General features: G+C 43.2%; 1 protein-coding gene across 4 annotated transcripts in view; it reads left to right on the forward strand.

Moving 5' to 3' along the window:
• Positions 1 to 17,224, forward strand: part of sgcd (sarcoglycan, delta (dystrophin-associated glycoprotein)) — a 101,684-nt gene that overhangs the window by 24,155 nt on the left and 60,305 nt on the right. The gene's annotated exons all lie outside the window — the stretch shown is intronic.

The following is a 17,224-nucleotide window of genomic DNA, read 5'->3' on the forward strand; positions in this document are numbered from 1 at the left end:
TGGGATGGTTTTAGTCAGAGTGAACTAAATCTGAGGAGAAACTTAGGAGATAACCTGAACCTGTCACGCTGTGTCTCCTTGGAGCTGTTCTGTGTCACGACATCAAACCAAAACTGAGGCTCACAGAATAGTTAGCTGACACTGGCACTGTTTCTCTTTGCCAGACCATCTGCAGGCTGTGCCATGTCTCATGCTCTCTGCAAAACCCTTCACATGATCTACAGTCCAACAGAGGATTGGATGGAAGATGTGCACGTACTGCAAACCAAAAAGTTTATTCAGTCAATTAATGAGCAAAACAGGAATTTACTAAAAGAAGATGGACTGTTGTGTTGAAGTTGTGCGTATTTATGAAGATGTCCATGATCGAATCAGTGCTGCTGTCTTCATGAAACCCTATGAACTGACCCCAAACAGTGGATCTTCTCCCCCCGACTTTGATTTCTTACTCTTTCTCTGTCTTAACCTGCTTCACACTGTCTGCCTCTCTCTGCTTACAGATCCACTGTGCCTATGATGAGTCAAATACAGATGCAACAGAGTGCGACACCCACAAATATATATAGCACATACAGACATGCACATGGCTGTTGCTGTGAATAATTCATGAGGTCGTCTTCACAGTGGGGCTTTAATATGAGATCTACATAAATCAGAGAGCAGTTTCTCACATTCTGAGCCATATGTTCTGACAGAGCACGGCACCCAGAGTGTTATAATGTTTTTAACGCGTCTGCCTGCAGATTATGGAATAGTAAAAATATTCGAAATACAGCAGACATGTCTGAAAGGGAAGAAATCAAAGTTAAGAAATGCTGCAGCATATTGCCGGACCTCAGAGTACGTCAAAATAAATGTCACTTTGTAAAAGGGACTGGATGACATGAAGGGTAAATCCAGAAACCAGCCAGTTTTTTGATTGACTAGAACCAGTAGAAATCCATGACTGCATATGAGACGAGCAGACATGTATTGTGATGCTATTTTCATAGCAGCTAAACTAAAGGAGCAGCAGGAGCAGGGAGGTTAGAAGGATGTGGAGATGAAGTATTTATGCCCACTGTAATTATGAGATGAGTGTGAATAATGAGAACGGACAAGTGGTGGACATCAGGGAAGTGTGTGTGTGTGTTTCTGTGTGTGTGTGGAACCAAACATAAGTGCTGTGGTTCTGCAGTCTTAATCTCAGTGTGTATCTCATCTACAGTGTGTGTGGATGCACTTGAAGGATGAAAATGAGTTGCACGTTGGCACTGATCCATCCATGGTGTCTTCTGGCTCTCCGACCTCTGACCTTTCTGGGCTAAAATGAGAGTTTCGACTGGAGAAAGAGTATCACCATCATGCTTTTCTTAGATAGATGGTTCTCAAGCACAATTATCTGATCTCAATCAGACAGTTGGAGCCCTCTCTGCAGGCCTCGGTCAGGACACACTCTTATTTACATCAGCATGTCTGAAAGACTTTGCAGCTAAAATATTTTTGACCAGCACAAACAGTCAGTAGCCAGGCAAAGGAAACGCAGTGTTCCAGTGTGGGAAATACTGGCCATAAAATTCCTTGCGTTGCCCAGCATGCACCTAATATTTTCTTGTTTGACAGCTAACAAGGTTTTTGCAGCCTAAACTCGTCCAAAAGCCTAAACCCAATGTCACGCTCTGGTTGTGAACCCCCACAGTTTGCCAGTATGTAGCCACGAGCACAAACAGAGTCCTTTCTGCGGAAAGAACCGCTGCAGTCTGTCTTCACGCAGCTGCAGGTTGCTAGGCCAGAAACAGCCGCGTTCACACATATTACCACATAGCGGTTTCTCCGTCTGGAGCTGTGCTCTCCTCTTGTATTTTCAGCCATTATGTAAATATGTGTCAAGTCCAACTTGAGAGTTCTCTGCTCAGCAAATGGCTCTTCGAAAGCCTGCATTAGTGCAGGTCAACAGCATCTAAGTTGATATAATTGTGAGTGCTGTGCAGCACACACAAACAAGCACCTGTACAAATACTATAGCCAAATACACAAGGCAGGTGTTTTTAAAGGCTGTTTCACAATGAGCAGTCCATGCACTGCAAAGGAGCCACATTCACAATTCAAGCTCAAGGCTCCCAGCTGTTGGTCTTGCAGGTCTTCACCAGAATCTCCAGCGTGTGATCATGTTGTGTTCTTCTGTTGCTCTTCTTCAGGTTTTCCTTATCTGATTCAAAGGTCTGGGGATGGGTGTGTTGGCTGCTGCAAAGCCCCTTGAGGCAAAGTTGTGATGTTGGGTCATATTAATAAAATTGGACTTGTCTGTTCAAAGTATTATTCTAGTTTTGAACTAAGAGCTGGAGCATTGGAGCTTTGTTAGTGTGAGATGGAGACAACATTTTATTATAAAGATTAAAATACACTGACTGTGCCTGAGCCGTGGGGTCGATGCAGGTCCGAGACAGAAAAAGACATTTTGAGGAATTGACAGGATGGACTATTTCACTCTTTTCTGACTTGATGCACATTAAGGGAATAATTGAGAAGATATTCAGCGGATTAAGTAAAAATGAGGGGCTCATTGCGCAGCACCTTATCGTGACTGTGCACTCGAATCTAATTCAGCTCGTATGAGTATGAGTCTCTCCCTGCCCACTTTGAAACTGCACTTGACCTTTTTGTTTTATATATTTCTATATTTTACGTCTGATGGGATTATAGATAAACTTTAAAGAGCAAGTTTCTGTCGTAATATTCATAGTTAGGATTCTCTTGGTCCGTGCTACCATATGTAATGGAAAGGTGATTATCTGTTCAGGCTAATTCAAACTGTACGTATCTATTTATTTCTTTAGTGTGTTGATGCTGTTTGATGCAACAGTGCAGGTTAAGTCTAATTTTCCTTTAGGATTAAAATGAATAATCTTTTTTCTGTGAAATGATTAATTACAGTGCATTCATGCTCTGACAGTCCTTGACTCTAGTAGCCAGCATACTTTCCCTCACACATGCAATATCCTGTGTGTCAGGGTGAAGGTAATGCTAAACATGTATAGAGGTAAATTAATGGCGTTTTAAGCTGAGAAGTGATTAAAAGTTATAAAATTCCCATAAATTGAAAACAAAGAGTTAAAATGCCCTCAGTTAGGATTGTGCCTAATTAGAAGAAGCCACACTTATTCCACCCTCTTCACATTTTTAATTAACTTGTCAAACACAACCGCGTCAGTGCAGCTGCTAGTTCCCTGTGGGCCCCTGGTCTTCGTTGGCTGGTTCTTTTCAGCGTCGTCTGAGCTCAGCCCTGAAGCTGCAGTTTCTAATATGACAGAAATTGACTGTTGTCCAGCACCAGCCTTGTCTGAGGGGCCATCAGAAAGCTTCCAGTGGTGAGAAGGTGGAAAGTCTGTGGGATGTAATGAAATATTTGTCTATGGGAGCTACAGCTACAGTCAGTCTCCAGTTCTTCAGCTGACTTTGCTCTGCGTGTCTGTGGCAGTGCGGGCGCCGTAGGTCTGCTGTGTGCGTGCAGGTGTGAATGAATGTGTGTGTGTGTGTGTGTGTGTGTGTGTGTGTGTGTGTGTGTGTGAAGCTTCAGCCTCCAGAGATTTACGGCTCATGCAGCTGCATGTCCAGCTTCCCATCATGTTAAATAGACTTGTTGTGGCAGCAGAGTCGGCCAGCAGCTCTCAGATTGAGACAGATTAAAGTAGCTGCCCCTTATGTACTGGAGGTCCAGAGTCAGTGTGGTAATGAGGGGGAGTGGGAGTGATATATTAGCTGCCCTGCTGCCTGGGTCCTTCCACTCCAGTGAACTAGGCCTGCAGGGAGGGAGGAAGGGATGTAATAGAGAGATTTTAGTGCTGTTAACGGCTGAGTGTCAGCCCTCCTGTTCATTAGCCGAACCTCATCTGTCCTCTGTCCAAACCTCAAGCAGAAAATACAATAAGTCAAAAAATCACACCTCCTCCCCCAGGAATCACATGTTCCCTGGTCGGTCCAGTTGATTGATGGTTCCACCTTCCAGCCGGACGAGTATTTAGAAAATGGACGGCTAAGTTCAGAAAACTGGACCGGAGCTAATGTGAAAACACAAACAGGGAACGAAAGCATTAAATGTGGGCATCAAACGACGATATTCAGTCATGTATATCAATCACAAAGAGTCCGAATGCTTCCAGGCATGTCAAACACACAGTCAGAGCCTTTTTAGACTAAACTGGAATGAGAAAATAAGACCAAGCATTAAGTAAGTTCTCAGAGGAGTTTAGAGAAAACTTTAAAAAAGTTTTCCAGTACTGTCACACATTTATTGTACTATATTTCCAGTATATGCAAAACAGAAGTGGGCTGATTTCTGCTGACAGATGCTGCAGGAGGAAACTTTGTTACTGCAGAGACTTTACCAGGACACACATGCAGGACTGGTCTGCCTGGTCCCTCCTGCCAGGGAGAGATTAATGAAGGGAGGGGAGTGATAAAAAACACAAAATGCTTTCCATTTTCTCTACTTGCTATCCCCACTGGAGCTGTACTTAGAGTGGAGTGAGGTGAACTGTTGTGACACACGATACGGATCACTGCTCAAGGGAGACGCAGCTAAAGCCCAGAGGAGCAGATCTGCAGCTCAACCAAGAGCGTCCACCTCCCCCAGCCACAGGAGGGGCCTATCCAGGACCGGCCCCGGGCCCAGAGGGGGGGCTTGACCTTTCCCTCTCCACCCAAAGCACCAGCACTCACCCAGCATCTCACTTTTGGATGTTGTTTATTCATGTTTGCAGGTTTGTTGAATACAGATTTCAGCAGGAAATCTGGCAAGGTCACAAGGAAGTGGAACCTGCTGAGATTTTTTTTATACAGAGAAGAAAAACCGAATATGTGAGGTTGTGTTTTTGACCTGGGAAGTCATGATGTTCCAATGATTTAATGGTTGATTAACTTCTACAGTAATAGTTTTGGTTTCTTTGTCCAGGTTGTGAAAGATGTAACTCGAGGAAACGTCTGCTCCTATTTATCTGGGGTCTCAGAATCCCTGTTGGAAATGGCACTGAAAAGAACAGGACTGAAAATAGTGACGGTCTGTTTTTTATGGAGCTTTCAGCAAAGAGAAGAGTCCATGGTGAGAACATGATATTGTTGTTTTATGACACCCTCAGCCAGGATGGTGGCTATTGTGTTGACGTATTGTACTTTTCCGGTTGTTTTGGTCTGGACTTTGTACCTGCTCATGCAGCAATGATGTCAAAAGTCCCCTGTGGTCTGTGGAGCTCATAGTAATAGGAAACATAAAGGCTGTCTAGTCTTCCACTGCAGTCTGCTCAATAAAAAAGTTACTCACCCAGTCACCCAGTGCTGGTACAGTATGAAGAAGTCCCAGAACAGAGCCCTGACACCTGTAATTTGGATTAGGATTTTTGTGCATTGCCTGAGGAGCTGTACAAGCAGAGTTTGATTTATTGCTACTGAAACTGTCAGCTGGGACAGACCAGAATTATCACTGCTGCAAGCTGCATCATAAGGCTGCGAGGACCTAGACATGCTCTACTTTGCTCATCTCCATAAACATAAATATTTTTTAAAGCTCCCACTGTGATTATCTCTGTTTCATCATCTCCTGCAACCCCTCACAGGTCGAACAGATCAGAGATGCCTCCTACAGTCTAAAACGTTTTGTTTTCTATCTTTGAGCTGATTAATGAATCAGACATTGGCAGATGACACAGGAGAAGACAAGAGTCACTTGGTTGTGGATTGAGATGAAACCCACAGACTTAAACCTTCAATAGCACCAAGTCTTGGAGGGCAAAGCCTCTATGAAATAGGACCAGTCCTTTATGAGACACTGCGATATAAGGTGGATCACTATTTGAGCAGTGAGGACAGGAGATGACCCCGGTGCTGCTGAGAGGGTTACCTCCTCCTGTAATATGAGCGAGAGCAGCACCATCCATATTTATGGCTCCAAGAAAAGCACATGCAGCTCTGTCAGTCTCTGTTTCTGTCACAGGGCAACACACACACACACACAAAGCACTGAGCTAAATGTGGCCTGTCATATAAAGAGCTGTGCTGCTTGTTGTTGTGCTGCTTTATGGGATGGAGTGATTTGGGCCGGAGCAGAGCTGTGGCAGCTGGAGAGCCTTCAGTCTGCCTTAAATCGGTGTCATTTTCTATTAACCTCTGGGTGAGACGACATCCTGGAAGCAAATTATTAGCATTGTTCCTTTTTTGTTTCTACAATGCAGCTTCTAATATATTCACTGCACAGCCAGTGTATAGTAGCTGAGGTAGTTCACTCTGCAGAGAGCAGTAAATTCAGACACTAAAGCATCATTTTGTTATCCGGTCGTGTATATTTGAGAGCAGTATTTATACATTTCATGTCTCTCACCTTCTTTTCAGACCTTGGATTGTTTTTTTTAGAAGAAGTTTGTTTTCGTACTACTGACATTTGGTGGGAAGTCGGGCCACTGGGCAGTGTAGCGTAAAGGATGTTTTAGTATCACACACATTTTTGTCAATAAAAAAAGTTTTTTTTTTTTTTAAAAACAAAAAAAAACCAACTCATTTGCAGGATTGTGAAACCTCAAGTTCTTTCCAGATTGTTTAGCAATGGGCCGACCAATATATTGGCAACAGGGGGCCACTAGTACAGCATTAGGAGGAACATCCCTCACTGGCTCCCCACCAACAGACGCAGACAGCTGTGCTCATTGGAGCTGAAGAGGAAATTTCCAGAATCAAATCCTGGACTGGACTTTCACCTCTGTGACTATTATGGTTTAGAAATCAAACACTAAGGAAACAGACCTGGACTGTGTGAAAGTCTTTACTTTAGGTGGAGATTTGCCTGAGATGAAATAACTTCAGACTTTCGATTTAAAAAAAAAAAAGAGATGTTTTCATTAAATAGGCAGCTGAAGTCGTCGGCCATCGAGTGTCTTATTTCTCACACTGTGACCTGAGACTTTGATGGGATGGGCCTTTTTCTTATTTTGTTGTTATGTGGGGGAAAATGACAAGCTACAGTATGAGACCAATTTCCCTTTGGAGATAGCAGCTCAGTCATAATGCATCTGAAGACTCGGAGTAGTTAACGTCCCGGGCTCGGCTGTGGATTGTTGGCGATAGTGACAGGAGAAAGAGCAGTAATTTTCCCTCTGATTGCAGCCCGCCTTCCTCCGAGCAGCACTGATAAGCTTTTTCACGGATTTCACTCATGGGGAAAAAAGGAGGGGTGGGTAAAGAGACGTCAAACAAAGAGCAGATGAAGGGGGAGGAGGAGGTGAAGCAGCCAGTGATCGTGATGATGTTGCTGTAGATGGCAGCTTTTGACTGAAGTTAAAAGAACAAACACCGTATCATATCTCATGTGTGTCGCTTCATAATGGAGCCATAATAACACTGTGACGTTCATGAGCTACATGTGCGTCCTCAGGCACAAACCTTCTGACTGAAGCTAGTGTGTGATGCATCACCACAGAATCCCAGTTCCCTTATTTTATCGCCCCTCAGTCGACGTTAAAGTCTGTCACAGATCGAAACGCCAGTTTATTGAACATCAGTTTGTGATTGGAAGCTGCAGATTAAGGAAAAGGACGCGTCATGTCCCCAAAAAATACGTTTCCCGGCTCCTCTGTCCTTGCTTCTTTTGCTTGTATCTCATGTGGGAGGCACTAAGAGGCGAGGACTAGACACAAGCGAGGGAAACGTGACTGCAAATTGTGGAGTCCAGTGTTGAGGACTTGAGTCATGCAAACAGACGCAGAGGGACAGAGACTTCTTCTGGGCTCAGAACCGACCCAGTGACAGACATCCAAAAATAAATCTTTCTGACTTCCTGCCAATCATGTTGATCAAGCTGAAGAAAAATGAATGTGCACAGGTCTGTTCACAGAGGCTGAATGTGTGTTTTATCTCAGTCTCTTTGGATTTAGGAGTTAGCACTTTAGCCTCTCGGAGCCTGTGATTGTACGAGTAAATGCTTTAATAAGATAAGATCATGCATCCACTTTCTTTTCAGTGACAGAAAATGTGTTGGTAAAAAAATAATAATAATAATAATAATAATAAGGTGAACTTTTGGCAGTGAAAACAAATTTAAGTGTCCCAGATTAAAAATCAGAGTACCATCCAGGGTCAAGCCCCTGACAGTCTTCTTTCTTCATTCAGGTCCAGCTCCTTCCCCCATGAATTGGTCCCCGGTGGCATCCAAACAGCCCGTTCTCACCACTAGCTGGCAGAATGCAGAATCGGCCACTGCCGGCATTAAATTCCATGCTGTTGATGAGATCGGTGTTACTGGCTCTCATCGGGGACAATTAAACCTCAGTACCTCTACAGCTTTTACCGAAAGGTCAGCAGAGAGAGATAGAAGAAAGAGCCAAGAGGGAGATGAAGAGAGAAGAAAAAGTTTAGACCCGAAGCAGTTGGCAGGCTGTTTTCACAGTCCACATGCAATTCATTTTAGCAGAATGAAAGGAATAATGAGTGTGGAACAATAGGCATGCGGTGCATTTCGGGACTGTGAAATGAAGTTACAGCTGAAGACACTAATTACATTTGAGCAGACTGACTGCTAACTTCATGAATCCAGCGCTCAGGGGATGACTAATAAAGCTCAACTTCAAGATTTTATAGCTCCCGATGGGGAAATTAGCTTTCTGCAAGATGTCCAGCAAAATGCGTAATTACAAAACATGACGCGATGAAGACACAGGGGTGTGCGGCATGGAAGTCACAAAAAATGGTTTGGCCCTGAAATTCAATGCCCACACACTCACCCACAAAAAAAAAAAAAAATCTGTCGGAAATCGGTGTCCCCTAAAAATAATCACCATCATCAAATCATCCAATCACAGACCCCCTGCTTTAGGCAATACATTAGACAAATAGAGAAGCAGTGTGGGGTCACTATTATTAGCAGACTCTAATTGTTATGTGCACGTTTATCAAAAGTACATTTTAAAAAACAGGGGGGATGTTGTGGCACCCTACACAGCAAACATTCAGCCTGTGGGAGCATGAATGTGAAGTTTTACAATCTGGGAAATATTCCTAGAAAACATTTGTCCCTGACTGTGTCGTTCTGTACAGGTTGTTTCTGAACAGGAGGTTTTTGAGCAGCTGCCACAGACACTGGATAAATACCTCACACATCAGCTGCACCTTTATCTCCGCTCACAGCTTGAGAAGCAAATCAACCTGTTTTGTCCAAGACAATGCATGGTCCCTGAATGTGACGTGGTGCTGACCCAATTCAAGCACTGGATTAATCTCAAGAAAGCCACAGTTTTCCCATTTATTTATTTATTTATTTTGGCCTTATCAGTTCAAATCAAAAGATAATCAATACACTGTTTAATAATGTAAATACTGATTCATTGCTGCGCTCAGGTTTGGTGCAGCCCGACCGTTCAGGGATCCATGTTGACGGTCTTCTGAATTTCTCTTCCGGTTGTTTGCTCCCCAGCAGAAGCTTTTCTCTGCTTTCTGAGCGAGACATGACATGATGAGTCCACGTTATTTAGTCGGAGTGCGTGTCTATCAAAGTGGGTTGTTCAGAACTTAAAATGGCTTCAAGACCAGTTCAGGCAGATACTGTCTGCACATTTTAGTGTTTGCTAATGAGGCATTGGAGAGCTAATGTGAAAAAACATTTCTATATGTACTGTAATGACAAAGGATTTTTTTTTTTTTTTTTTTGAGAAAATAGGAAAATATTTTATCAGAAGTTGGTAAAAATGGAAAATGATGAGGCTGCAGCACTGCAGTCTGGGCGAGATTATAGAAAATGCACTTTTACTCCCAACCTCTGAATCACTGGCCTCGTTTGCAGGCCTGGTGTTGTGCTTACTGATTGCTGCTTCCCTGATTAGAAAAAGGAGCTTTAGCACTTTGTAGGCACGATAATGGAGGCACCATCTTCTTGTGCCACAGTCATTAAAATGTGAACAAAGTGTGGATCAGAATGACGGAGCCAGAGAGGTCTTTGTGGTTCAGTTTATTAAAATAACTCCTGAAGAGACCGTTTCTTCAATTGACATTAACCGAGAAACTGCTGCTTCTATGTGGACGGAAAATGACATTGAAGAATGAATCGCTTGCAGCATATCAGTTAAGCCGCCCTTTGCAAAAATAAAAAGTCCTGAAATATGAACGCTGCAGATGAATGATGATGTTATAATAATAACTTGACTCTGTGTAATTGTTTCTAAGGAGAAATAAGGTCTAGACACAAAGTTAGACCAAGGGAAAGGGGATCCATATTCTGACGCATCAAAGTCATCGACCCAAACTCCAGGGACCCGGCTCCTGTTCTCGGACTCGGTCTTCGCTCTGTTATTACACTTCAAAAGGTTTCTCAGTTTCACTGGGAAACACACTTCCTGTTTGGTGTTATGCTTCCCAGGTAATGGTCTGGGTTGCATCAGCCTCCCTCTTTGAAGGCTGTGTTTCAAGAAGCAAGCTTTACACAGCACATTTTTTTAGCTGGTGATGAGGAAAGGCTCAGTTGTCTTTGCTCGGCAGCACTTCAGGAGTATTTGATGATACAACACCCTTGAGCTTCCTGGTGCAGGTCATTTGTCTGACCTCTGGGAGCCCGACTGATGGTGTTCCTGGACAAAAGAAAGCTTTTTCTAATTGATTAATGCTCTGGGTTTTCCTTGAAGAAGAAGTAGAGAAGAAAAAAGGCTTAAATTAGAGGTAGGGGGCAAAAGGACAGAAGGTAAAGAGCAAAAGCAAAGGGGAGAGAAAAATATTTAAAAAATGGGAATAGAGAGAGATTCAGGAAAGCGGGAGGTTTTACAGCAGGAGCCAGTAAGAGTCTAAAGAACAGGCTGGGTTTATTTGACGTGGTCTTGGATTCACAAAGAACTGGGAGGCTCAGTAGCTTTTTTCTTAATAGTCTTTAGTTTTAGACAATTTAACAAAGCAAAGTCATAAAGACAAGAACCAGAGAAACCTACAGGAAATCTGCAATCGGAATATAATCTCAGTCAGTGTTGAACCTGCATGATTTATTACTGACAGTGCGGCCTGTTAGTCTTTATAAGCTCACACTTTTAGCTCTAAGACATTAATTATGGGTCATGACGTGTTTCCAGCAGCTGCTGTCAACAAACGAGCCCTAATTCAGGTTAGAAAAGAAAAACCTGGTGCCTGTTTGTAGATGTAGATGAAGTAAATTTGAGGTCGTGTTCTGTTGTCCAGTCGGCAGTGAGGAAGAGGAGTCTTCGCTCTGCCTGTTTGATGTTGGCTTCTTGTTTCATGCAGATAAATACCCTCTGTCTTTTGACCCGCTGTGAAGATCGATATCGGCATAGACGGATCGGGCTGCTATTGTGTCCAGGCTAGCAGGGAGCGCAGTGTGGTTTTTGTGCTTCACACATCAGGCGGTCTCCTCAGAAGGATCTCACGTATCTGAGTCAGACAAAATGTGCAAGTTCTCAGGTTCTGGGAAGAATATACTGTAGATGGAATCAACTCCATCTTTTACTGCCTCGTCAGAAACAGACTAGCATGCGGTGAGAATATCTTCTCTGTCTTCGTTGGTCCTCTGCAGTTCATCTTCGCTGTACCCTTTGTTTACGGTGTGGTTGTGGATGGGAGATGGTGTGGTTGTGCAGCTGTGGGCAGGTTTTGATGCTGTGTCTTTTACTCCCTGCCTGTCAACCCTCACGAATAATGCAAGCCCCTGTTAGGCATTCGCATCGATCCCATCACAGAAACCCACATACATACCAAGCCTGTCACAGAGGCGGCTGGGTTTGCAGGGATAGAACCACTAGCAGGGTCTCTACGGTCTGAAGGAGGAGTGTTTTGAATGGGCTGGTGCCTGGAGAATGTGGATTGAGAGGATGAGATGGTGGACGCGTTCCTTGGAATGATGGTCACTGGTTAATACGTCTGAAGCAGGCAGCAAAAACAGTCACTAAGACTGAGGTGGTGGCAAAGGACCAGGGTAGTCTGTGGAGCTGAGGCACTGCTCAGAAAGAATCCAGGGCCAAGTGCAGATGCAAACAAGACTGGATGGAAACCGTTAAGGGTAGGGAGTACTATGAAAACCAGGAAGTGAAACAAAGCGTCCAACGAGGCAAAGGCCAAACTCAGTAACCAGGACACAAATCAGATCACAAATCCCTGGATTTCTATCAGGAAAGTCATAAAACATAAAAGTCTGGGGAGGAAGGTAAATCCAGAAAGCCTGTTCCAGCACCAGTGCAGAGCTCCCCCATACACAGAACCGGTCCAGTGCCCCTCTGGCTGGTGTGCCCTGGGGTATGAACTGGGAACTAGACGGATCTAAACAAAACCATTACTTAGAGTAATCCCAGTCATCTCTAGTCTTAACGTCAGCACTGGCCGAATTATTTTTGTTTAAAAATGTATGGATCAGGGCTGGAATGATAATCAGTTAATTATTAGATTCATTTATCAAAAAAAACGTGAAATATCGTCTGTTCCCTGGTTCACGAATGTGTGTTAGTGTTTTCCTTATAAACTCAGTAACTTTGGGTTTTGGCATTTTTTTAGACTGTGAACGTCATCAAGAAGCATCACTGCCACACATTTTATCAAAAGCAGAACTGTGTCATCGTGTTTACGACATCTGAGTGTAGTCTTCATCACCCTGTGTCAGCAACATGTTGTCGCCATCAAAACCAGACCACCCTCACATTGTGGACTTTGTCTGGGAGAAAGAGGGCATCTCTCTCTCTCTTTATGCATGACCTCTCTCCATCCCATAAACCCCAGAAGGCAGAGATCAAAAAGCAGAGGTGGCAGATAAAGCTGACAACTTCCAGCCCCATTTTTTCAGACATTGGAGTGTGATAACATTGGGAGAATGCACATACAGTTCACTGAAGAACCCGGCGGACTGAACTGAAGGGGAAGTAGCTGCCAAGAATATTTTTCATGCATAGCCTACACTTTTCAGACATATGAAAAAATATATTGCAGAAAAAATCATGACGGCCAAGAGAAAATAGCAATCCAAAGCTAAGTATAAGAAATACGGCCCATCTGTATATTCCATTCAAAACTAAATTTATTACTGCACTGCCACATGGCGAAGCAATCCGTAGGGATGACAGATATAAATATATGAATACCTAAACAGGTGAACAGATTGGATATTTCTCCACTCTCTTCTCTATTGGCTCCCTCACATGTGAGTTATAGCTGGAGAAAATGGCCGTTCTCCACACGGGGCTGAATAAAGGTGGTGACAGGATTCGATAAAGCATCACCAAATCTCTCTTATCTATTTTTTTTTTTTTTTACTATTGCTATTAACCTTCATTCACCCAGAGGAGAGCGGGAGACTAGTGAGCTCCAGTCTCCTGGCTGAGGTCTGTTACTCCTACTGCCCTTAAAGGAAGCTGAACAGAAACACAAGCAGCTCCTCACATTCACAAGCTTCATAGTCTCTGACTCACTTTTCTCACCCAGTGCTGATCTGACCTCCCACACCTGGAGGACTTGTCTGATACTGAATAATTACCAACACTCCTTTGTCTTTTTAATTAGGAAAAACCACCAGCAGCTCTGGTGGACCGGGATGACTCACTAAATCCATCCAGCCTTCCAAAACCAGTTTTTGGATGAACACACCATAATTTGTCAATTCATTCAGATGCATCAGCTTATTTCCCAAAAGGGTGTGACGTCTCTGCTGCTAACAAACCCCCACTTTTATTTCTGCTCTGTCATTTGTATTTGAAATTCAGCAACATTAAAGTCCACAGGCCAAAGTTCGACTTTATTTGTCCCAGAGTGAGTAATTATTTCATCAGCAGAGGGGCGGACACCGACCGCAGGCCGTACAGGTTTCTCTCAGGTCAAAACTAAAATCAGATGGATCATGTTAGGTCACAAACACTTCACCACTGTCTGCATTGTCCAAAGAGACGCGTGTGGCATTTAAACCAAAGCCAATGTAATCTCTGGACTTTACTTTTAAAAACAACAGAGTGAGGTTCAATGATGAATGTTTTGTTGTGCTGTAGTTGTTTTTTATGTTCGACCTTTTAAAGGTCTGGAATAAGCCTGGCTTTACAAACTTACCCAACTCTGGTCATTAAAACCAGCCGAGCCCAAAGAGAAAACAGATCCACTAAAAATAAGTTATTGAAAATCATATTGGACTGTTCAGGAAAAATGTACTCGCATCTATTTCATTACCTCAGTCCACAGATTTAGTTTGTAAGGCTTTGTATCTTAGAATATACACCCTGAATATTATGATTTTAATCTAACACATATCGTATTTACAGTACATATAACAACATACAGACAAGGTGACACCTGTTGGGTCCGATTACTGCAAGTTATTTCACACTTTAAAAATAAAATCCCAAGTCAAGTCGACTGCAGTGTATCATGGGATAATCCATGTGCACAGATTTCCAGATCAGTAATTTAGTTTTTCTACAACATGACGTTAAAAAGACCCGTTTGGTTAGTTTGTGGAGAGTCAAAGTCTGTTTAACACATTTACACCATTAATCTTAAATTATCAGTGTCCCAAGACTATAAGATTTGATACATGTTCATAATTCTCCTTGTTTGGTGGGAGCTAGCCTCAGCAACCACCCTCCTGAGTTCAGACAACATGTAAATATGTGTTTATGTGCTGTAGCTTTCCTACAACTGCTGTTACACACCTGCACCGTGCAGGAAAACCTTCAGTCTGTCTGTTTACTCTGAGTCACCCAACAGTGTGACACATTTCTGTGCACTTTCTTATTTTGTGCTCGTGTCTCCAGGAGGTTTTCCTCTTCAGAGACAGGTGTTCTTAGTCACGTTCGTTTGACTGGGTCTGAATAAAACAGGTTTTCCGTCTGTGACTGGAAGACGAAGACGATGATATCAGGTCAGGTCAGATTAGAAATCAGGTGTGATCCATAGGGCAGTGACGAACAATATATCTGCTTATTGACTTGGGAGTTTACAGCTGTGTAGTAAAAGAAAGTTCTTTAATAACCTCAATGAAAGTCTTACTGTAGACAGCCTATATATTTGGATTTCTGTGAATATAACCTGGTTTATAACCAAACAGGTAATTTGAGATTGTTGCTGCTCATCAGGGGAAGTTGGATGTGGAGTCTTTGACATTTTCGCCCTTATTGAACAGCAAACAGAGACGAGGCAGCTGGAATCGATCCCTGGATGTTGCGGCTATGCAGCGTGTGCTTTAACCGTCTGGCTGCAGGATGTTCTGGAGCCCGTTAAGTGAGACTTTTCATGCCTCTGGTACAAGTCGGTATAAATGTGAAAGGAAGATGCCAGTCAGCTCCTCGTTTGTCTGCATGTCCCCGTCCGTCCCACCGTCTCTCTGAATGTACGGGGACCTTCCGGCCGTTGGCATCCCTTTGATCCTGCTTGTGCCTTGAAGACGAGGCCATTCGATCTGAGCAACCCTGAGATTTAATGAAATTTGTGTGTTGTAAATTTCTACATGGTGCAGAAGAGAGCAGGGATTTTTATTGAAGACCTCTTCGACGGCATCTGGAGCTTCGGGCACAGCACAAAGACCTCGTTCAAACTGTGTCATTCAGAGAAAGAAAAGGGAAAAGGTGTGGGCAGGAGACGTAGATCACAGGGAGGGTTGTGTTGATGCTACAGTGGTACTACAGCAGTACTTTTGCAGGGAGGTGCCAGGGAGATCAGGCGAAGGGGATGATCAGTGTGATGCATTGAGATGATCAAACACTGATTAATGAGAAGCTACAGAAAATAAATAAAAGTGTTGGTCGACTAACTAGTTTTGTCCCAGAGCCTTATAAAGCAGATGGGGTTTGCTCAGTATTAGATTTGTTTTTATATGAACTGCATTTCCCAGCATGCTTTAGTGTTCCTACAGTATCAGTCGCATGTTTACAGTATGTGTTAGCAAACGTTTAAAACGCTTTAAATGCAGCATCTTTACTTTTCCTGAAGTATTTTTCTGATGTGATTTTCCTTTTGCTCAGACAAAGGACTGGATGACTTGGTGTCTTCACACACACGCACACACACACACACACACAGACACACTAAAGCAAAGGCTGCTGTGACAGCGACCGAAGTTTGTTTCTGTCTCCTATGAAACTCCATCACAAAGCTGCTCCAAGAACCATAAAAACAATAACCACTTCCAATTAGCCCACAGTAATTACTTAATAATCAGGAGATGATTGCACCACTTACAATACTGTCACAGTTTACCCGTGTGTGTGTGTGTGTGTGTGTGTGGGACTTACTGTCCCCATTATATTTGAAGGTGAAAAGTGTTAGACAGTGAGGACACTTGGTTATTTGCTTTGAGGACATAAATTTATTCACAAATTAGATCCTAAAATATAAAATACAGAATGACTTTAATGAACAAACACACTATTCGCAGAAATCTCATCTCAATCAATAGTTTTTTAATTTTTCTTAATGGTCCCCAAAACTCTTTTCTCCAAACTAGACAGTGCAAGGTCCTCATGGAGTTCAGCATGTTGTCCAAAATAATTCAATTCATTTTTGGCGTTTTCAATAAAAATATTTCTGAACTTTAAAACGGGGCAGAAAAGGGCAGGTAGCTGAACATCAGTGAAGAAGAAAACTTCTTCATTGCAGGACGTTCTTGAAATGAATTTCAGATTTGTAGTAGGAACATGTCATCTTTTATTCCTTTTAACAAAATAAGTGTATTAGGGTTCAGTCCAACTCCAAATTCAGTTTATAGAAAATTGATTTTCTTTAGTGGTGAAAAACTGTTCAGACCACCAGTGTTTCAAACCTGAGAAGTACAGCAGGTGCCGCCTCGTGTGTCTCTTTGTAAATCCAGTGGCGTCTTATGTCCAGTCCACTCTCATCCAGCACAGCCTGCAGGCCCGAGTGTTCACATGTCACTCACTGCCGGTGTGAGGACACTGAGCCATCGGCCCCCGGGGACCGTCCCAGATGAAAATGAAGTTAATAGGAAATCTGTCGACCTGTGACACTGACGCGTGGCAGCCACGGGCACGGGGAGATGGAGTCTCTGAAAAGACTCGCGACACCGTAACATGCTCCTGTTATTGCTCTTAATCGTTTAACGGGAACAAATGAAATGTCCTGACCTCCAGTTAAGTCTTCGCGTATAAAGAGGCACAGAGAAGCTTCGGAGTCGTCGCCAGGGTAAGAGAGATGTGTGTGTTTTACAGAAGACTATATAAATAACTGTCTGGTTAATGTGGAAACAAGGTTGGTGGACTCTGTTTGGTGGATTTGACAGCTAGCCGTCCAG

The sequence above is a fragment of the Mastacembelus armatus genome, chromosome 14 (assembly GCF_900324485.2).
Source record: "Mastacembelus armatus chromosome 14, fMasArm1.2, whole genome shotgun sequence".
Classification (NCBI taxonomy): domain Eukaryota; kingdom Metazoa; phylum Chordata; class Actinopteri; order Synbranchiformes; family Mastacembelidae; genus Mastacembelus; species Mastacembelus armatus.